This window comes from Anguilla rostrata, chromosome 7 (assembly GCF_018555375.3).
Source record: "Anguilla rostrata isolate EN2019 chromosome 7, ASM1855537v3, whole genome shotgun sequence".
NCBI lineage: Eukaryota > Metazoa > Chordata > Actinopteri > Anguilliformes > Anguillidae > Anguilla > Anguilla rostrata.
This window is the reverse complement of record NC_057939.1, coordinates 50,242,608-50,264,167: the sequence shown is the minus strand read 5'-3', so window position 1 is coordinate 50,264,167 and position 21,560 is coordinate 50,242,608. Positions and strand designations below refer to the sequence as shown.

The following is a 21,560-nucleotide window of genomic DNA, read 5'->3' as shown; positions in this document are numbered from 1 at the left end:
CGTGTGGCGATGTTTCGGTTTCGCCTCCTCCCGCGAGCTCCTCGGTGGCCCGCCGCGGCGGTGGAACCTCGAGAGGTGGTGTCCCCAATGCTGTGGCCGTTCCGCGGGTTTTTGAAAGCCGCATTCCGTTTTCCGGAACAGTCTGTTTAATATCAGACCCAATTCCCATGGCGACCCGCTCGCTAAGCTAGCGCCGCGACCGCCAACTGTGCATCGTACCGGTGCAATTTGAAAATAATTTGAAAATCAGCTGTTGTGCTTGTTAACACGGTGGCTGGCAGCCGATTGAGGGAAAGGGAACGTGTTGACAAGCAAAACTACCCACGTTGTCATGAGTTATGTACGCTGGGGTAATGCAGGTTTTTCCTCATAATCGAGTTAGGCAGTAGAGCCGGAACTGTGGTAGTTATCTGAACCGGCTGATCGTCAGTAGTTGTATGGGTTCGGCTAAAAAAAAAAAAAGAGTGACTTGTGAGCGAGCGAGCCTGAGATTGCTATGGCATTGTTTGCAGTAGCTAAGTACTGTACTATGAGATGAATGTAACTCCGGGGGTTCTGGTGAAGGAGGGAGGGGACGAAGGGGGAGGGGGTGTGTGAGTGGGTGGCCACTACCGACCACTCTGTCAGTTTATTCAGAATCCTCGTTGGTTTAATGAGATAAGCATTTCCCTTTTCAGCCGAACGCTTTACCTCGTCTTTATTCTTGATTTCTGAAAAGCTGCGGCGGGCCAAAAAATATTCCTGGAAAAGAAAGAGAGAGGTTGGGAAGCGGTTGATATCGGCACGGCCACCGCGAAGGTCTGGAGTTTGAGTTGCACGGAAGAGAGCTGGCGGTCGCTTTACCGGGGGGGGGGGAGGGGGGGGAAGAAAACCCCTGGATAGACAGAGAATAATAAGCACCCAGGGGATGGAAACAGATGGACATTTACCGTGAGCTTTGCTGGAAAGGAGAACCTGTCAAAACATCTTGCCAGGAATCTGCAGGATGTGTGTAAGGTTCAGTATAAAAGAAGGGCATCCTTATTGTGCCAGACCAGTTCCTTCTTTACGTCAGTTTCACTGGCATGAAGGATCAAGGTTACTGCTATATTGCGTCCAAACGTATTTTCTCCCTCAAAATATGATATTGTTCTTTCTTAAAATAACTTCCCCACAGCTGCAAATGAACACTGTAGGAGGTTGCATGGATGTGGAAGCTGGCTTTGGTCATTTCATTTCTTTCTTTTTTTCTTGGCTAGTGCGGGGGTAACCAACCTTGTTCCCGGAGATCCATCGTCCTGTAGGTTTTCATTTCAGCCCTAACAAAGCACATCTCATTCAACGGCTAGAGATCTTGGAATCAGTGGAGTCAGGTGTGCCTAATTAGAGTTGACATGAAAATTACAGAATGGTAGATATCCAGGAGCAGGGTTGGGTACCACTGATGTAGCGGGTTCTGGGTGAACACTTACACGCTGGTTGGGAATATGTCATTGTGAATATTTATAAAAATGCGTCCAAGGCCAACGTTACTCAGAATTGTCTTCATAAATAAATAAAATGACCGGTATTGAGCCTTCTCTGGGGCGGGAGTCAGAAAGAGCTCCCTTGGCAGCTAAATCAGTGATTTAGGAGAGCTGATGGGTGAACGGTTGATTGAATTCCAGGTTCGGAGCTGCTTGTGTTTGCATTCTTCTAATGTCTAGTCATTGCATTTAGGAACATTAAAATCACAGGTCGAATCTCTGCATCTAGCATCTCCCATCTTCCCACTGTATCATTGAGCAAGGTACTTATATGCCCTCCATCGCTTCAGTGTACAGTATATCCAGCTGTATAAATGGATGCTATGTGGAAGTTGCTCTGGATAAGAGCAATTGCTAAATGCCTGTAATGTAATATAGGTGAGTCCTTGTGAGCCATACCAAACTTTTAAAACAAACAATTTCCTCTAATGATTCACACAAGATAGGTGATAATTGGACATTGGGTAGTTTCATTAACCCTCAGTCTCACTGTTGTTACTTCAAAACCCCAATGTGTATCTTGCTTTTTCTACATCTCTGGTACGTCCAATCAAAGAAACATTTACACAGCTTGATTCTGATTTTCTCTAAGCGAAAAATGACCAATATTCAGAAGCAATCTTTTCAATATACCCCATTCCAAATAACAGGAAGATTGGATCTCAATCTGTTTTGTTAAATTTGAAAGGGTGTGAGAGGTATGCTCTACAGGATAAATAGCACAGTGTTCCTTTTTGTCCTCTAGGATGAAAGTAGAAGCTTTTATTATGAAGAGCTCTGTGACTTATATATATATATATATATATATATATATATATATATATATTTGGTTTTTTTTTTTCACTTGGCCTGTTGTTACCTTTCCTGACTTCATGTGCAGAGTGGGTAAGCTTGATCACTGATTCTTTTTTTTTTAAAGCAAAACATCTTTACCATCAGCATGGAAGCTCACGCCTTCATCTCTGAATGTGTGCATACTGTGTAAATGCTCTGTTGAAGGACTCTGTCTAGAGAGTAAACAGTTCACTGCAGCGGAGATCCACAACAGTGGAATGGCGATGCAACAGTCAATTGAGAATTTTCTATATTACACAGATCGCTGTCAGCACCGTTGCGTCTTAACCACATAAACCATCTGTAATTGTGACCAGCGGCGCATGTGTGATTGGCACCGCACATGCTCGCGTGCCGACGGGCCTACATCCAGTTAAACAGATTAGCGACGGTTTTTTATTAGCTGACATAATCAAGGTGTCATTCTGCTTTCAGTTTTCTCTCTCTCTCTCTCCCCCCCTCTCTCTCTCTCTCCCTGTCTCTCTCAATCTCTCTCTCTCTCTCTCTCTGTCTCTCTGTCACTCTCTCTCTCTCTCCCCTCTCTCTCTTCTCTCTCCTCTCTCTCTCATCTCCTCTCTCTCTATATCTTCTCTTCTCTCTCATCTTTCTCTCTCTCTCTCTGTTCTCTCTCTCTGTCTCTCTCCCCCTCTCTCTCTCTCTCTCTCTCCTCTCCCTCTCTCAATCTCTCTCTCTCTCTATATCTCTCTCTGTCTCTCTCAATCTCTCTCTCTCTCTCTCTGTCTCTCTCTCTCTCTCTCTCTCTCTCTCTCTCTCTCTCAATCTCCCTCTCTCTCTGTATCTCTCTCTCTCAGGGTGTTCATTAGATGACTTCAGTCACGGTAGTCTGAGGGATCCGAGCTTCTGTTTTCATATAGATTTAACAGATGGCTCATCTTTAGCTTTTCGCTAAGGCGATGTCACTCTGAATACGATGCGTTCTCCCCATGCCTGGAGAGAGATTCATCCGTCAGTCGCAAACAGCATATGGCGAGTTTTCTTTTAAAGTTCCGCTCAGTTCCTGTTCCTGCATCCAGTCCTCAGATCCCCCACATCAGAGTAGAGTGGAGTTGGGAATGCTGCAATGCTCTTTGTTTTGTCCTGCAGTTGCTCCAAATTTTTGAACGCGCACGTTCACATCTTGCGGGGGCCAGGCAATTTAGGATCTTAAAAGGTTACTGCTAAACACAGGGAAAATAGTCTTATTCTCACCAATCATTCTTCAAATCGTACGGAAATGTACATTTTAAAAAGTAATGTTTTTTTTGAAAGAATGCTTTCAGTTGGATATTAATAAAATCCCCTGGTTTGGTAAAATATACTCTTAAAAAAGCACTTTTTTCCAGCAGGGTGAAAGTGGTATGTTATTATGTTGTCGATCCATCTGCTATTTTATCTCTGGCAGAGATGTATGATCATATTTTTATTTTTAGTATATTTATATATTGACATTTTGTTCTTTTTTTTGTTTGTTTATTTACATGTGCATGTGTGATATGATTCCAAATCAGTTAATGTTTCTTATTTGTGTGTTGTTTCTTTTACATCCATTTTTGTGTTGTTGTTAGTTTTACATCCACTGACTGTTGTTGGACAGACCCAGGCTTTCTGATTACACACTCTTTTCCTGTGTCCACGTCCATTTTGTAGACAGCGAAACAACCCCTACTGTTAAAACTGCGTAAAGCGTCCTAAATAACTTGACACTTGTGAAAGAGTTTCTCATTAGCATGAGGGCTGAAGCCCAACTTAAAAACCAGACTCTCTATCTTTTAAACTGTTGGCTTGCGGGTCAGTGGAGTCTTTTTGGTGTCCTATTAGCAACCACTTCATGCTGGCTACTTTATGGCTCTCTTCTTTTACCTGGGGGTGACAGCAGATGCTCAAAGTGGAGCGCAGAGAAGACTCAGTCATAGGCTAGTGCCAGAGCCGTAACTAGGAAACCGAGCTACGCTTATAAGCAGTTAAATCTATTGGAGGGGAGGGGGCTCCTTTAGCCCAGGTTTTGTAAAAAACTGTTTGAAACCCAACTGCCATTTTAATTGGTACTCTGAAAACATGTTTACATGTGAAATAGGACATACATTTTGTTGACAACGCATTGTACATAATTTGGTGATTATGGTGTGTATATAAATATTCATGAAACATGAATACATAGAAACATGTTTCACAGTGAAATGTCCAGTGTTAATTTAGCTTTATTATCTGTTAAGAGTTGAATTAACACTGGACACTTGTGTTAGAGTACTACTGTCTATTCTTTAGGCACGTTATATCCCAACAATAAGTTTTCTCAAATCCTAATCCTTTTTAAATATAAGAGAAAACATGAAAAGGGTCAGTTTGCTTAGTATTTTATAAGGAAATGTTAGTGCTTATACATCGGTGTAAGCGGTAAAGTTCCTGTTGTCTAAAATCTGTATTGAAAGTATAGCCGATGCATGCAAAAAACGATAAAATCAGACTTATTCTGCTATTACGGTCAATTGATATAGTGCGGCTGAGTGCAGTCATCATTCAGAGTGATGTTTTTACTGCAGTGAAAATTACAAACCCGCTAACTAAATCGTCCATCAAATTCATCATTGTTAATAAACACTCCAATCAGAACCGCCAACCACCGAACGTCTTTCCAGAGTTATTGACTGGAGAGCATTTTCTCCTGGACAGCGGCACAAACACCCCTGTGCTTTGATATCGATTATTTTTTATTTTTTTTTAGGGAATGAATTTGGAAATGGCGGGATCTCAACACGCCAAGGACATTTCAGCGGAAGACCGAATCGTACATTTAAATTCTCTCGACAAAATCAAAAATAGCACGACCGAACAATCGGTAATTGGTCCACCGAGGCTCGGCAGAGCAAACAGGGAACCTGTCTGTGTACTAAGCATGCCTCCCCCGGTCAGGTTTAGGAGGAGGAATATCCTTTCATCCCTCTCTTTTTTCCTGCTTTTCTTTTTTTGTCTCAGTTTACCAATTAAGGCCAGGGGCATTGTGGCGAGATAGTAGGCTATATATATATATATATATATATATATATATATATCTTTTTTCCTCTTCTTTTGTGACACATACTTTATGACCAGCTGGACCATAGGGGTCTTTGCTTATCATCAAAGCTGATATTCCCTCCTGGTTTGAGAATAGTTTAGCGACGTTTTATTAACAACCGGAAGGGTGACAGAGCAAGTATTGACCTTTGCCAAAGCTAATTCATATCAAATTTATACGCACCATGCTGTCTATTATAACGCCTGACCTTCTTTCTTATATGCATATGTATCACATTTTATGTGCTCTGCATAGCCTGGGGCAAGGCACGTTTTGTGTGCTCAATATGAGCTGAGTGTAAGCTTTAGTTTAGCATTTCCTTTCGAGAGAGAATGCTTTCGTTTTATGAATTTCCCTTATATATGTGAATTGGCTCAGCTGTGGGAAACCTTTTACATTGACAGTTAAATTTTAATAGGTTTTCTCAGTTTTTAACAGTCTGTGATTCAATCAAATGGCTTTAGGTCATTTAAAAAATATATACCCTTAATGATTACAGACAAAACAAAACAAATAAAAAATTCAAATGCCTATGCGTTTCGTGTCCTGAAAGACTGGCTTACCTGTAGTCTGTCTATAATGTCTATATCTGCAGTTTTGTTCCTTTTCTGGTCAATGCATTGGGAGATGAATGTGACTTTTAATGAATGAATAATGAGTCTGAATGTGAAATGAATGACACAGATAAAGACATCAATGTGAGGAACTTCGCTGGCTGGAAGGAGCTTAATTGTATTGCTCCAATTATGTTAAATTGATATCTCAATATTCCTTCACTCTATCGTTGGATACATTTTAATTCAGAATGACACTCCCTCAAGGTTATTCATAACATTTTTTTGTTGTTGAATTGACCTTATTCCTTCATTGCATTTCATTTTGACAGTTTCCAGTTCACAGAACAAAAGAGCAAGAATGTAGTTATTGGCAATATCGACGGAGTGGTCATTTGACAGATTGGTGACCCTTCATTACAAAGAATTACCTCAAGTACAATTTTTCTTCTCTGAAGAAACACATTTCTACCTCTTGCTGCTCAGTTTTCAGATTTTGCCTTCTTTTACTGATATGACAGCAATTTCAGTTAGAAAGCTGCAGGAATGTGCTTGTACAGGGCAAGTCCAGTCCAGTGACATGTTATGTGTTATACTGTATAAAAATAGCCTCACGGTTGTGTGAAATATAACCAACTATTATTTCCAATACTGTTGATGCAAGATGATGACAGTTTGTGACAAAAAGGATCATACGTCCTCTCATGTTCATGTCAAATTCTCATAACCGCATATGATATTTTTCACACACACACACACACACACACAGACACGCGCGCGCACCTCAGTCAAGCATTTAATTACATATGCGGGTTAACTAATTAGCAGCTGCTGTATCTATTACAAGTAGCTAACCCAAACAGACTACAGACTGTGTCAGCCACTTTGGAGGTTATTATAGTTGAAGGACTGTGGTGAAAAATTATGAAGCAAGACAGACTGAAGTAATTGAACATCTATGAAGCGCTACACATTCAAATGCAACATATTAAGACATGCGTTCATCCGTGTCCATAGCACCGTGCATATCTAAACTCTGTTTCTAGCTATTATTACACCTGTGTGTAATTGGCATATAAATTGGATGTATATTTTCCACCTGTAAATTATTGAAAGCTACGCCTTCACAGGGTTACCGTGACAGAGTGGATTATGCTGTGAAAGAGTAGATTATACTGTGAAAGTGTCCATAAGCCTGTCGTCTGCAGCTCTGAAGACCGCCAGGATCAGACTGCCTGCAACTCCATCACATGGCATTATCGCTGAAATGCGTCTGTCACTGTACAGTGCATAGATGTTTAGGCAGAGGCGGAGCTAGCGTGTAAAACGTATGAGTGCGAGGCATAATGAGAAATAGAGGGTCACACTTAGAACAAGCAACACACAATGCTACTTGCCAGCATTCATTAATCAATGTTTTTCATGAATTAGGCCTAGATTTGTGTCTATGTTTGGGTACTCCAGGGGCCCATGCTCATATGGGTGGGCCACACCCACAGCACCCCCCTCCCCCCCTTAATTCCACTTCTGCTCATTAGCATTTAATATGGTTATTCATGTTTGTTAGACATGACATTTGTAACCTAACACAAACCAAGAGCAGTTGGCACATACAGCACGTTCACATGATACTGAAATTCAGTGTTTCAGCGTGACAAGCCCTCAAACCATCCTTTAAGGCAGGCGCTGTTTTCTAAATGAGACGGGCACAACATACACTGAAACTGGGTGATTAATGAACATGTATTTATGGGAAGGGCTTGAGAAGAAGATCTTATTATTAGAGACACGTAGACGTAACATATTGCGGTCTCCATTAATTTTTAGCTCGCAGCATTGATTTTGACGTTCTGCTCCGAGCGTCAGCGGCTGTTGCTGCCTCTCGTCTGAGATTAGAGGGCCCAACTGTGCATTGGGTTACAGGAGCAGGTATTGCTCAGCCGCTTCAGTGTTGGGGAGAGGAGGAGGTGGGCTGATGGCCTCTCATGACCCAGCCATTCCTGCAGCTTTTGAGCTGAGTGAAGCTCTGGGCAGCTCCAGTCAACAGCGTTTGACCTTTGTGCCTTCCGTGTTATTTTGTGGGCCGTTGCTGGGTGGTCGCGTTATTTTTCTGATTGTTGCTGGCCGGCCGTTGCAGGGCAATTTTGTTATTTTTGTGACTGTTGCCGGCTGACTGCAGCTGTGTTGCTGTGAAATTTTGCTTGAAGTTGACAGAATTTTGTCCTGGTGGCGGTCTTCAACAACTGTTGTGTTGCTGGCTGTATTGCTGTTGTGTTGCTGGCTGAATTTCTGTTGTGTTTCTGGCTGAATTCCTGCTGTGTTGCTGGCTGTATTGTTGTTGGGTTGCTGGCTGTATTTCTGCTGAGTTGCTGACTGTATTGCTGCTGTGTTGCTAGCTGTATTGCTGTTGTGTTACTGGCTGTATTGCTGCTGTGTTGCTGACTGGTTGTATTGCTGTAGTGTTGCTGGCTGTATTGCTGCTGTATTGCTGGCTGTATTGTTGTTGTGTTGCTGGCTATATTTCTGCTGAGTTGCTGACTGTATTGCTGCTGTGTTGTTGGCTGTATTGCTGTTGTGTTGCTGGTTGTATTTCTGCTGTGTTGCTGGCTGTATTGCTGCTGTGTTGCTGTTGTGTTGCTGGCTGTATTGCTGTTGTGTTGCTGGTTGTATTTCTTCTGTGTTACTGGCTGTATTGCTGCTGTGTTGCTGGGTGGCTGTATTGCTGCTGTGTTGCTGGCTGTATTGCTGCTGTGTTGCTGGGTGGCTGTATTGCTGCTGTGTTGCTGGCTGTATTGCTGCATTTTCTTTTCTCTGGATGTTATTGCTTTGTTGTTTTGCTGGCTGCAGTTTCTATGGTTTTTGGCTGGCCGTTGCTGGCTGACGGCTGTGGCTGTGTTTTGTTTTTTTCGAGTGGTGGCACGGGCCGTTTGTGACTTTTGAGCCTGCCAGCCAGGTTGGTGTTGCTTCCCATTCTTCGCTGAGGGAGTGAGACATTAGAGTGGGCCGGGCTTTGAGCTCCTGCTGTCAGCCGAAAACATCCAGTTATCGTGCACAGAGCAGGAATAAGCAGTGTGTGTGTCCGGTGTGTGAGCTCCATGCACAGAGCAGGAATAAGCAGTGTGTGTGTCCGGTGTGTGAGCACCATGCACAGAGCGGGAACGAGCTGTGTGTGTGTCCGGTGTGTGAGCTCCACTGCCCCAAGCAAGCGTTCACTGCTCAGCTGGGGCATGTGTGAGTAGAGCGGAGAATGGGATTTAAACTTTGCCCCTCCTCCCCCATGGTTGGCCACACAGTCACAGATTGGGCTGGGGTGCTAGTGAGCCGCAAAATGGCAGAAATGCCAGTGGAGCTTGTTGGTTGGCTGTTTGTTTCCTGGGAGACCTTGGGTATGTGGTAGTAGTGCACACGTCTGTATTATTATTACTTTTACTTTTAGTACAGTTAAACCCCTGTTGAGTTGAGTCACTCTGACTCAGTGTCAAACCTGAGCTGTCAGAGTCACGTGAACCTTGCTGAATGGGAACTCCCAGTAATTGAACGCCATACGGTGTTGGAGTACTACTGACACACGGGCTCGAATGACTGATGCAATTCAACCTCACTCTCACAAAAGCTAGACTCGCTATGACATAACTGTGACTAATGAATGGAAATATCTTCCTCAATCTGAGAAATAACTCTCACCACTCTCAGAATTTTGTTTTAACATCTGTGCTATAAAGGATATATTCATGAAATGTGTTATCGTAACATCTGCAAATGTCAGTATATTGAGATTGGACAGGTGTCTCCTGTAAGATATTGAACTTTAATGTCACATTAGTTTGTTGAAGGTCTTCTAGTTCCTGGCTATGCTAATTCTCCTGATTTGATGTGAATTACTTCGTTTTGAAACATTAGTCAATCAGAGCTGAGTATGGAGTGTGAAAAATGAGGTAGTCTGTAGTCTTTTTTGAAAAACTCTGCAGTTGACAAACTATGTCAAAAACAACTTTTAGATTAGCATACATACAGTACATACATACATGCATACATACCTCTATGCATACAGATGGGATAGAATGGAAAATCTTATTCTACCCAGAACCAACCTTATCAGCCTTATTTAAAATGCCAATGCAGGCTCACCTAATATATGAATATGTAAAATGATTCCAGTACTCAATGGCAAATACACATTTTCTTTGACATTTGCAACAAATAATTCAGTTTGTGTTTTCTGGCATTTCTGAATGATTCCCAGGAGTCTTTAGCCTGCGTGTCAGAGATGATTTCCTAACTAAATGTACTCTTTTTAATTGCAGTGTGGGAACAGGTAATGCTAAATATTTAAGGAAGGGGGAAGCAAGTGTGATATAATTATATTGCCATAATCCACTCCTGGGAATAAGAATGATAATATTATTACAGTAATGGCGTGTTGCTTTCTTTGAATGGCTTTAGCTCCTTTTACATCTTAGGTACTTTATTCTAACGAGTAAGAAATCTACTTAAAAACACTTAAAAAAAGAAACGGTTGATATCGGTAAGTAGATGATTTCCCTTGACGTGAATGGCATGAACACTGAGCTAATTCTGCTTTAGAGCTCAAAGTGGTTTGACTAAAAAATATCACTTCAAATAGTTGCTGGACAGGAGCAGAGCGAGGTAGGGGAGACAAGGGCACGACCAAACAATTTTAGGTTTTTTGCTGGTTTAAAATATATATATACGCATATATAACGTAAATATCCGTCATCACCCAATATACATATCTTTACTATGCGACCATCAGTAGAGTTATAAAACTTTCCTGTCAATTACAGTACAATCGAAAGTAGTAGAAGTGAAATTGTTACAACTTGCCCCGTACAACATTAATAATGCTTGATTAATGTTATTGCAAACATGAATGAACAGAATATACAGGGATATCACCTGTATGTGTGTTTTCACGGCACAGCCTGAGCTTCTGGTCTATATACTGCCTCAATCTTTTCATTTTCACAAATACATCCCATGAATGAAAACCTGTCTGAGAAGGGAGGCTGACCTGGCTAGCCTTAGCTCAACCTCAGCTTCAATAAATTGTTACATAACATAATGAGGAGAACAGACCATTCAGCCCAACAATGCCCGCCATTTTCCTGATTAAATTACTGCTCTGATATTGTGAGTCTGCGTGTCACAGCAAGTGGCATTACCATGGCATACCAAGCAACATGTCATATGCGTATTTGACGCCTATTTGAATGCATGTGTAGTGCTTGGGAAGGTGCTGTGTTTGCCTGTGTAGGGAAGCAGTAGTTTTGTATAATGGTGAGGGAGCTGGGCTTTCAAACTAAGATTGCAAGTGTGGTTCCCAGGTGGGGCACTGCTGTTGTAGCCTTGAGCAAGATGCTTCTCCTGCATTGTTTTGGCCCATATCCAGCTATATAAATGGACTGCATGTGTATAAAAAAGAGTATCAGTCAAATGCATCAACTTTAATTGTTAAATGTCCTTTTATATTTATGAAAGTGTATTCATAGAAATAATTGCCAATACAAAAACAAACATTTCATTCATAAGCAAGTCTGTGTTACAGTATACAATATGAAATGATTCATAAACATTAAACATTGTATTCAAGTTTTGTGTTTGGGCAATATACATTTTCCCAGCATGCAATTGGAAAACATGAGTTGGGGGACCAAAGAGCACTGAGGTAGGCAGGAAAAACCGTTATAACTCCACGCCCACAGTTGTTACATGAAGATGCTTGAATTAAATCTCTTTGCAATAATAAACATTATGCTTGATTGAGATCAGTCAATCTCCTGATATTCTAATCTATTCATGTTCCACATTTGCAATACACAGGTGTGTCCTGTTTTTTTTTAGCTTAATTATTGTAATGTGTTTTAACAGATTGCACCTCTCAAGATTTATGCAAACAGTTACTCTGGATAATATCAGGAGGGTACATTTTTTAATGTATTTGCACTGGTTTAATGCAAAGTTCATTTGGTTCTCTAAAAAAAAACAAGTGCAACGTGACACATACCTTCCAGCTTAAAAATACGTTAAGTGTAACAATTTATTATATTCAATTAATATTCATAGATTACAATTGATTAAACCTGGAGAAAGCAAAAGCTTATTTTCTCTTAGAACTTATGCCAAGCACTGTCTACAATACTGAGAAAGGGAATGTTTAACTCCACCAAAGTAGTTGTATTTGCATAATATGTATTCATAATTGTTGCAACTCTTTCCAGTAACCAACATTTCTCAGTTACTTTAGAGTACAGTTGCACTATTGCTCGAGAAGTCAAGAAATTTATTTTCTTCCAATGTATTAGAGATGATTTGCCAACAGCAGAATTTTGGCAAGTGCCCACGATGGAAATAGATTTCGCACACGTTCTGTAGCCTTTTGCAAATCACCCAGGTTGACTATATTGGCATCTGTGAGGAAATTGAAATGCATTCGGCCGGTGACTTATAGCAGCGCTGTTAAAAATCAATTAACATATTCTATTAAGTGTGATCAATGAAGAGAGTGCTTGTGGTGTATAATCAATCGACTAATCCTTCATGGTTTCCCAAATATGAACATAAACTCAAAGAAAAATAAGAAATGCACATGCAAATGTGAGGTTCCTTGATACATTGCATTGACCTCACTTAGAATAACAATGTAAAATCATTAAAATACAATTGACTGCACAGTGGATTAAAAGTCTTCATCCGTTTTGCCTACAGATCTTTGGATGGAAACACAATTGAGAGAAAATGGAATAAATAAACACAGATTTTTCCTGAATGGTCCTTCATATAGCTCATTTATAAGCAGTGCATAGCCCCTTTGTAATCATTACATAACCTTCCATAAAAGACTATGTCAATTTGTAATACTATTTGCAGTTATTGACATGCAGTCACTTACAAATGCCTATGTTGTCATTATTGAGGCGCTATGTAGTGCCTATGTAGGAGTTTTACTGGTCTTATGAAGGACAATTTATCAAAAATGTTGCCCAAAAAAAAATCACTAATCTACCATGATCATTAAAATTGGATGCATGCACCATATCGATATGTTGCATGAACATGAAGTTGGATGCTGTAATTATCCGCACTCTGGGAATAATTTGACTGTGACACCTCCTGCTTTCTAAGGTTTTCACGCTTTTCTCGGCTTAATGGAAGATGACGTCACTCGTGCCTCAGTTGACAGTGGAGGACTTAATGCAATGCACTGGGATGAGTTCACTGTCTGCAGATGCGGGCCTGTTTTGGCAAGCGGAACACGCGTAAGAGAGTTCGCGAGGCAGCGGTGTGAATTCACAGCCTGCTCGTCACAGATCTCAAACTAATGAGTGTGATTGCACTGTTTTCGGATGTTCTGTGGGCTGATTAAACTGGTATACTTTTGACGTCATGGATTGCACCTGCTTATGGAACGTGAAAGACGTACTTATAAGGTACACCAGCGACCGTGCCATGTTACCTTACTACAAAGCAAATATGCATTTACTGCATTCTTTGAAGATTAAGTGGCAAATTTTGGAGTGAAGAGAGGGTGTGTGTGTGTGTGTGCGCGCACCCACGTGCGTGCACGTGTGTTTGTGCGTTTGTGTTTGCGTACAGTGTATATTTCTCATGTGTTTTTTATTGCTGTCAATTTAAATGTATTCTTGGAACTGGCTTTCTTAAGTGCATCTTAAGTGGGTCTAGCTTTATCCGCATGACTACACATTTGGAACTCCTGGTAATTTAATAATAAAGCGGACGTGGCAGACTTGCGGGTGGTGGGTGTCCATCTGTTAACGCCTTATTGCTCAGGTCGTTTGCAGTGCGACTTCACAGCTGGAGGTGAGGCTTGCTGTTAACGGGCTGAGAGAGAAGTCTGCTGATTTTCTGGTGACTGCTTTTGAAGACGCGCACTGAAATGGGGATACAGCAGTCAACGGAGTTTTGTGTTTCCACCTTTGAGTTATGCCAAGCAGTATGTGTGTGTGTGGAGAATGTGTGTGTGTGTGTGTGTGTGTGTGTGTCTTGGACACATGTGAACACTTTTACAGTTAAATTAACACAAGACAATCTACTGTGTATAAATATAATGAGTGACATCTATATGTGCACATATATATTTGTATCTATCTGCTATTCAGTCTTTATGTTAATGTCCTTGCAACAACTCATTACACATTGGCATAATTCTTGCTGAAGACTGATAACTCAAAATCAAATGTTGCCTTTCATGTTCTCCAGTTTCTGTTTCCACTCCTTCAGTAGTGCAGACAGGGCTGAAATCCCAGACCAATAACCTTCAAGGTTGAATAGGTTTAAGATTTAATATTTGTTCTGATGAAAAAAAGAAATCTTTTCAGTTGACTTTTTGTCTGAGAATTGTGGGCAGTTTGTGTGTTCTCCCACCTTGGCTGTCTACGTGATGGTGGGCATTCATAATAATGACTGGGTTGTGTCCCAGCCTGGCCTTCAGTTTAACCTCACCATTTCCCTTGCATGAAAAAGTTAATTTATTGTTATTCATTTGCTTTTCTTTGCTGTGATCCAAATATTATTCAGATAATTAAGAACAAACAAATTACAAGAATTGTTCATTTAGCTAATTTCAACACTCCATACTTATTTACCTCCAAAGGAAAAAGAAAAAAAAAAACTGCGCCTAACAAGAAAATATCAGGTTCATTATTTCAGTTAATAGGCCTACACTTACCTGCCCTCTGAAGCAAGTAGTCGCATCTGAAGACTTAGTGAATAGGGCATACGATAGGTAATAATAATTATTTGTGTCTGTATTTGGAGCTCCCAGATTCTGCCGTTGGGAAGAAGGTTGCTCTTTTTTTTCTCTCAGGCCCTGGTGTAAAATTAGAATGTGCTTGAATGTGCAAGATGATTACATCGAGTGCTAAGATGGCTAATTTGCAACCTTTCCGATCTGAGACTTGAAGCGGGCTCGTCTCTCCTCTCGCGTCTCCCTCCCCTGTTCCCTCGGCTTTCGGGGGTTGGAGAGGGGTTGTTTAAACGAGTCTGCCGTGGACGTGGGTTTATTTCTGTACGGCGGTGTGCGCTGCTGTACACAACATTACATTACATTACAGGCATTTAGCAGACGCTCTTATCCAGAGCGACTTACACAACTTTTACATAGCATTTTTTTTTACATTGTATCCATTTATACAGCTGGATATATACTGAAGCAATTTCGGTTAAGTACCTTGCTCAAGGGTACAACGGCAGTGTCCTTACCCGGGAATCGAACATGCGACCTTTCGGTTACAAGCCCAGTTCCTTACCCACTGTGCTACACTCCGTCCTACAACAGTTCAGCTCGCTGTGCTGTCCGTGACTATGTTGTATTGGTGAGCCCGGTGCTGTCACATTTTATTGGCTAAGGGCATTTTAAGATATATTTTATGAAACTTAAGTCTCATCTTATGCTATAACAACATATATTCAAATATTGTACGCTAATAATTTAGGAAATGGCATTACTACACATGCACCACTGATGTTTATCTTATTTCTTTCATTTCACGACCTCCAAGTGCTTAACAGTGAAAAGGGCAACTCACCTTGAACCTGTATTCTAATGCATACCTCCTGCCTGGGGGTTGCACGGCAGCCATTTTGTGCCAGAATAAAGGTTAAAAAAAGTCATTTTCTTCATGTCAGTATCAACACAGAACCACAGAAACATGCAATAAGAGGCAGCACAACATTTTCTGTGGAAGAAAAGTTGTACTGTCTCTAATGAAAAGACTTCTCTTTCAAACCTGATTAACAAATGCTACCTTACCACCTTCTCTACTGTTTTGCCTCAGCAGATTACCCAGAAGCCCTCGGGTGCCAGGGCGAAATGAAAGCCCACTTGCACATGGAGGTTGCACGATAGTATTCACAAAAGTGTAATTAAAATGCCAGATTCCACTACTGCCTCCACTAGACATACAAAATTACTTTTTAATGAAAGTTTTTATTTATTTTTAAAATATTCAGTAAGTCTCTTTACTGGTTCCCAGCATTCTGTTTTATACATTACGTATGTCCATGTATTATCGTTGCTGATTAATATGTTTTTGTTTGTTTGTTTGTTTCGTTTTGTTCTACTTTCATCCAACCGTCCCTTACTCCTCCATCACTCGAAATTAGCACCGCGGAAAGAAGGTCAAGTCGCTCTTCCTACAGTATGCTTCAGCCATTAAGGGCCTGAGCTGGTATTTTTTACACAGATGAGGCTGCAGAGTTTAAATATATCCAGGACTCCTCTGAGGGCCCGTCTGGAGGAAGCCTTTCTGCCTAACGCCTTGTCACCACTCGGAGATAATTATTCCCATGATTTATATCGCTGCGTGGAAACCTTTGTTCGGACTGAACTTTTACTGATCACCCCTGTACAGCGGCTGGATCGATGCCCCTCCCCCAGCCCCGTCCCAAGCTGATTCTGCTCCTAATTTACTTCCCTATTATTTTTTTTTCTTCTTCTTCTTCTTCTTCCTTTTTTTTTTATTTATTGGAATTGGAGCTGATTGCCTGCAGAGCAGCGGCCATTTCTGATCCCTCGACTGTGTTTTTTCTGGCTTTTTTTGCTGCTCCGGCAGAACTGCGTCTGGCTCGTCTGCATTTTTAGCAGCGGGAAAAGTATTCCAATAATGGAGCGTTTTTTTAAAGCAAGCTCAGTTTCCACTTTCCACTCTAATCCACTTCTTTTCCGGAGGAGGGCTTGTAATAACCAGCGGCTGAGCCAAGGAAGAGCTCGTGATTCAGGTTTATACCTGGTTTCGTGATTTACGGGTTAAGCTGTTTTTGCAGTATGATTTACCTTGCCCGTGATGGCTTTTTTTAAATTTTTTGTTTTCTGTTATTTTCGAAAGCATGTGCATACAAATCAACACATTCTTTTTTTAGCCTTTTCTGCTTGCATCTTTGTGTTTTGCTTTCTGTTCTATTTCTGTTGTTGTAAAGAGAGCAATCGCATTGAGTACGCATCATTTAACAGACAGGGGGTGCTTATTGTTTCATATTTGGCGTTAGAATGAAAAGTCGATTTGTCATTCTAACGAGCTTGGGCGTCCTTGTTTTACACAATGTCATGGATATGAAAAATAACTTTTGCTATTAACATCGAATGCGCAATTGTATTTTCTCAAAAACAAATATAACAATGGCAGTGAGGCTTTTGTTTTTTAAATAAAGGTGAGCTCAGTGGAAGAGAAGTGGATAGACAGTAGTCAGCTGAAAAATCCCCACAATCCTCCCAAAGGAAGAAGTTCAGTAATGATGAGGGGTGGAGGAGGGGTGGGGGGGGGGGTGGTATTCACATTAGCCACTGCCACCTGGGTGATGCACGGCAGCCATTTTGTGCCAGAATGCTCATCACGCATTAGCTGGTGGAGCGGGAGGGATTACTGAGCCAATTAAACTGGGGGAAGATTCAATGGCCAGACTGAGAGAGCCAGTTTGGGAATTTAGCCAGGACATATGGGGTCAATAGATCCGGCAGTCAACAGCAGAAGTAATTACTGCGAGAGGCGCCGGCATATTTTGTGCTCCAGCCTAAATGGTAATGTGGGGCAATTCATACAGTATCATGCTGTATAATTTTATTTGGGTTACACGATATGGTTTATTAGCCGATTTGAACTTGGCATTACATGCCCTGGTTTTGTTGCTGTACAGTTATTTCTTCTCAGTTATATGCGACTCTGTTTTCTTATTATTACCCCTGTGCTTATCGGTGAGTAGAGTGGAGGGTAGAGTATTCTGTGAAGCCCACGTTCATTTAAAGCAGGAGTTTCTATGCAGGGACCCCCACCCAGACTCAAAGGCATCACAGGAGCCCTCACTGTAAGTTATAAAGGGTTACATGTTTCAAAAAATAAAGGTTTTTATAAAGACTGTAGACTGGGGTTGGCGGGATGGAAGGGGGTAGGTGGTGATTGAGATTGCGATTGTGGAACAGGTTTGGTTCAGATTGCGATAGTGAACTGGGGGGTTTCGGGGGGGGGGTATGGGGGTTGTGTGTACACAAACCAAGAGAGGTGCAATCGCAAACTGGCAGAGGGGAGATTGCAATTTCAGACTGGGTGTGGGGAGAGGGGTGGGGGGGTTTGGGAGAGCAATCATGGACGACCGACAATACCACCTTTGATCACAGAATCCCTGTTGAAAACCCACACAAGCACAGCATAAAGCACAACAGAGCACTTGTCATGCAAAGCTGCTACTGCCACGAGTCCCTAGTGACATTTTCCATCAAATACAGTACCGTTAATAATCCATGGACAGTAATGTGCCTTTGATTGTGATATTGCCTCTCCTCTTTTACCTTGAACAAACTTGTTCTGAGGTTCTAAAATCATGTCTTCTGCATAGCCTTACTTCTGCATCCACAGTATATTTTCAGCCTGCTGTGTGCAGGAGAGTAATTTAGGCTTATCCCTGGTGGTTTAAATGAGGTTTGAACTTGCAACAGGGTTTACGGTGGTGAGCGGCCTTTTATTGAACATGAATACATTTTGGACTTTAGATTAGTCAGCTTCTTCTCCTCGGTGACGTAAACACCCGAGGAAGCTGTGCTTTGCATTAAACAGCCCACGCAGGGAAACAACATGAGTACTATTTTGATAAAATAAGGAGTTTATGTTGGGTATATATACGAGTGGGTTTGCTGACAGTCGCAGCAAAGCCTTTGCGGGTAATCGTATATGCCTGTCAGTTACGTTTAAACGGATCAGTGGGCTTTGTTTTACTCGGAAGCGCGATCGTTCACAAAGTCCGTCTGAGTGCACGCACTGCAGCATCATGGGTAGGCCTGCGGTGTGGCTTCTCACCTTGCCGGTGTACCTGTGCAGTGAGTCTCACCCCTCCTCACAGCAGGTATCAGGGATGTTAATGGGCTCGGCGTGTAGTGTAAATGAGGCCCCATTATTTACCCCCTTAAAATTAAAACCTCCCGACAGGAAGTCTCCGAAGCGAACGCCATCACTTCCCCCGACCTTCCTGTTTCTCGCGCGTTGCCGGGGTCGTATTGATCGGAGGTGAACACTAATCTTTCGGGAGGTTGAGGGAAGGTAACGGTATTTCACGTTCCGTCCTGACGCGATTACCCCTCAAAATGAACATGTTTGGAGAGGAGCTGACCTTCCCCTGGCGCACAAGACGCATCGCATGTTGGTTATTTATGGGTGTGCGCGCTTCGTAAAGAGAGCGGGGCGGGGCGGTGAAATAAGCACGCGCTGAGACCGCGCCGTAGCGCGCGGCAACATGAAAATTAACTCCATAGCAACGGCGAACCAGCGCAGCCTCAGACCTCCATACGTCAGGCAGACCCAAAAACTTCAAATTTAAAAGGCCGGTTGGAATTGCTGCTTATTCATATGCATGCTAGCTTGTGATAGAATAATATAAAACAAGGCGCATTGCACTGCTTTTTGTTATTATTATTATTTTTTAATGATCTTCGGGACTTACTGTGGGACAGTGCGGCACAAGCGTTGAGCACAAAGTTAATAACCAGAAAGGGGAAATAAGTAAAAAATGCTATGTGGAAAAATAAAAGTGTATACCACTCTTATAATCAATTTTATGATGTAGAATTGATGTTCATTTCTCTCCTTTATGGATTAAACTGTGAATGGTCCTTCATAAATGCTCTATAACACACTATATAGAATCTTCATAAAGTCTCTATAACCATTCATAAATGCTTGTGTCAGTAAATGCTGTGCTATGTCACCAGTCCTAGTCACTTGGTGCATTTACCACACCGTGACATTACCACGACTTAGCAAATGCATTTAATACTTAGAAGTAGTGCATGCATAAATCTACAACATGAAGCTAAGTGTCATAGTAAATCCTACAGGGAGAATGTGGCTGTAGTGATTCAAGCACATGCGGGTTTGAGGATACAGTAATTTTAGATCCAGCATCAGTGGGGCTGGTAAAGCTATGAACAACATTCAGATTACAGCCTTAGGCGATCCGAGATGCCGTTTTAAAAAAAGGTGTGTTTAAGTCTCTGGTGGAGGACAGGCAGCGCCTTTCGCCTTTCCTGGTAGTATTTGGGAGCTCGTCGCGCCGCTGGGACCGGGGTTGAGGGACAGAGGCGAGGAAAAAGTCAAGAGCGGGGGGGAGGGCCCTGTAAGACATGTCGGGACAGTCAGGCACGCCGCGGCCTGGAAGAAGTGTGAGGTTTGATAATAGATTACAGGCGAGGCAGTATCGTCCCTCTCGGCGCTACATAGGCTAGGACCAGTGCTTTGTGTTTTATTCCGGTCTCCACTGCTTGTACTGTCTTTTCGAATGAGCACCACACAGCTTCTATATCAAAGTTCGGAATATGTGCATTATTTTCCGACCTCTGCTGTCTTTAATTAACATTTTTACGGATGTACTTTATCATGAAAGTTGGAGGTAACGTGCTAATGTGACGTCTCATATATTTTGGTCTCTAATGAGATGTGAATATCATTGCAATAGGTGAACCAGAACAATATGTAGCCACAAAAAAAAGAGAAAAATCCATGCTATAGGCAAAAGGTACAGTGCATATTCATAAATGTCACTTGAAAAAAAAAAAAAGAAATTGTCCTTGGAAAGAATTGCTGTTGGGTGGACATGTACAGGGCGCTGTTACGAAATTTAGATAAATGATAACATGCACCAAATTGAATAATGAAAGGAGTACAATAGCCGCGGTGTTTGGCGGTAGTAATTAGCGTATCGCGCTATCAGGCGTTTATATTGATAGCGGAGAGTTTGACCTCGGTCCCGTCCTTGCCATAGGGCATGGACCGGATCAGCGGTGAATGATTACGCTTTGAAGATCTAACCAGTGAAGCATGGCCCCAGTCTGATACTGGAATCACGGTCTTTTTAACTGTGATAAAGGAACGCTGGGATAGCCTCGCATTGCTTCTGTCACAGGCTGTTTAATGGAGAATTTACTCAGAGCTGTGAAACGTACTGTACTGCACTGTAAGCCATTTTTTTAAAAAGCATTTGGCCCTAAATTTTGTATTATTTTTTGGGAATTTGTTCATTTTGAGTAATGAATTAGTTATATACTTTTTTGGGGAGTGTGGAGAGATTCATATTTTGTGCTTCCTGGAGAGACCTGTTATAATAACATCAAGGCAGAACCAATAAATCATCAAATGTCAGAAGGCCAGGGATATAGATCGTACTTGTTTATAAGTATCCAGTAAAATCTCTTATAGCCAATACCCAGACACATGATCTCTAAATAAAACCTTCAAGTGGTGAACCTTAAAGTCCATTTTCAGAGACAACTGAGTGCACTGAAGTGGATTGCTTCCGTGAGAGTGAAGTGACGGAGACAGGCACTTAGCTGGGTCCCAGAGCTGTAAATTATATTTTTGTTTTTATCCAAAGTGACATGAAGAATATCCACCCAGCATCTGCTCAAGGCCCACCCTGGACTGGCATAGACCACTCCAGCAGCCCGGAGAAACGGGCAAAAAAGAAATTCTTTTTTTAAATGAAATGTATTTTATTTTTATAGTTACCTGATCCTGTAAGGAGCATTTCAGATTAGATTTATTCAGGGACCATATATTTGCAGACACAGTTGAACGAAAATGAAAATCAAAAAAC

General features: G+C 41.7%; 1 protein-coding gene across 3 annotated transcripts in view; it reads left to right on the top strand.

Annotated features, from left to right (window-relative positions):
- Positions 1-21,560, top strand: part of LOC135259944 (receptor-type tyrosine-protein phosphatase delta-like) — a 550,399-nt gene that overhangs the window by 229,728 nt on the left and 299,111 nt on the right. The gene's annotated exons all lie outside the window — the stretch shown is intronic.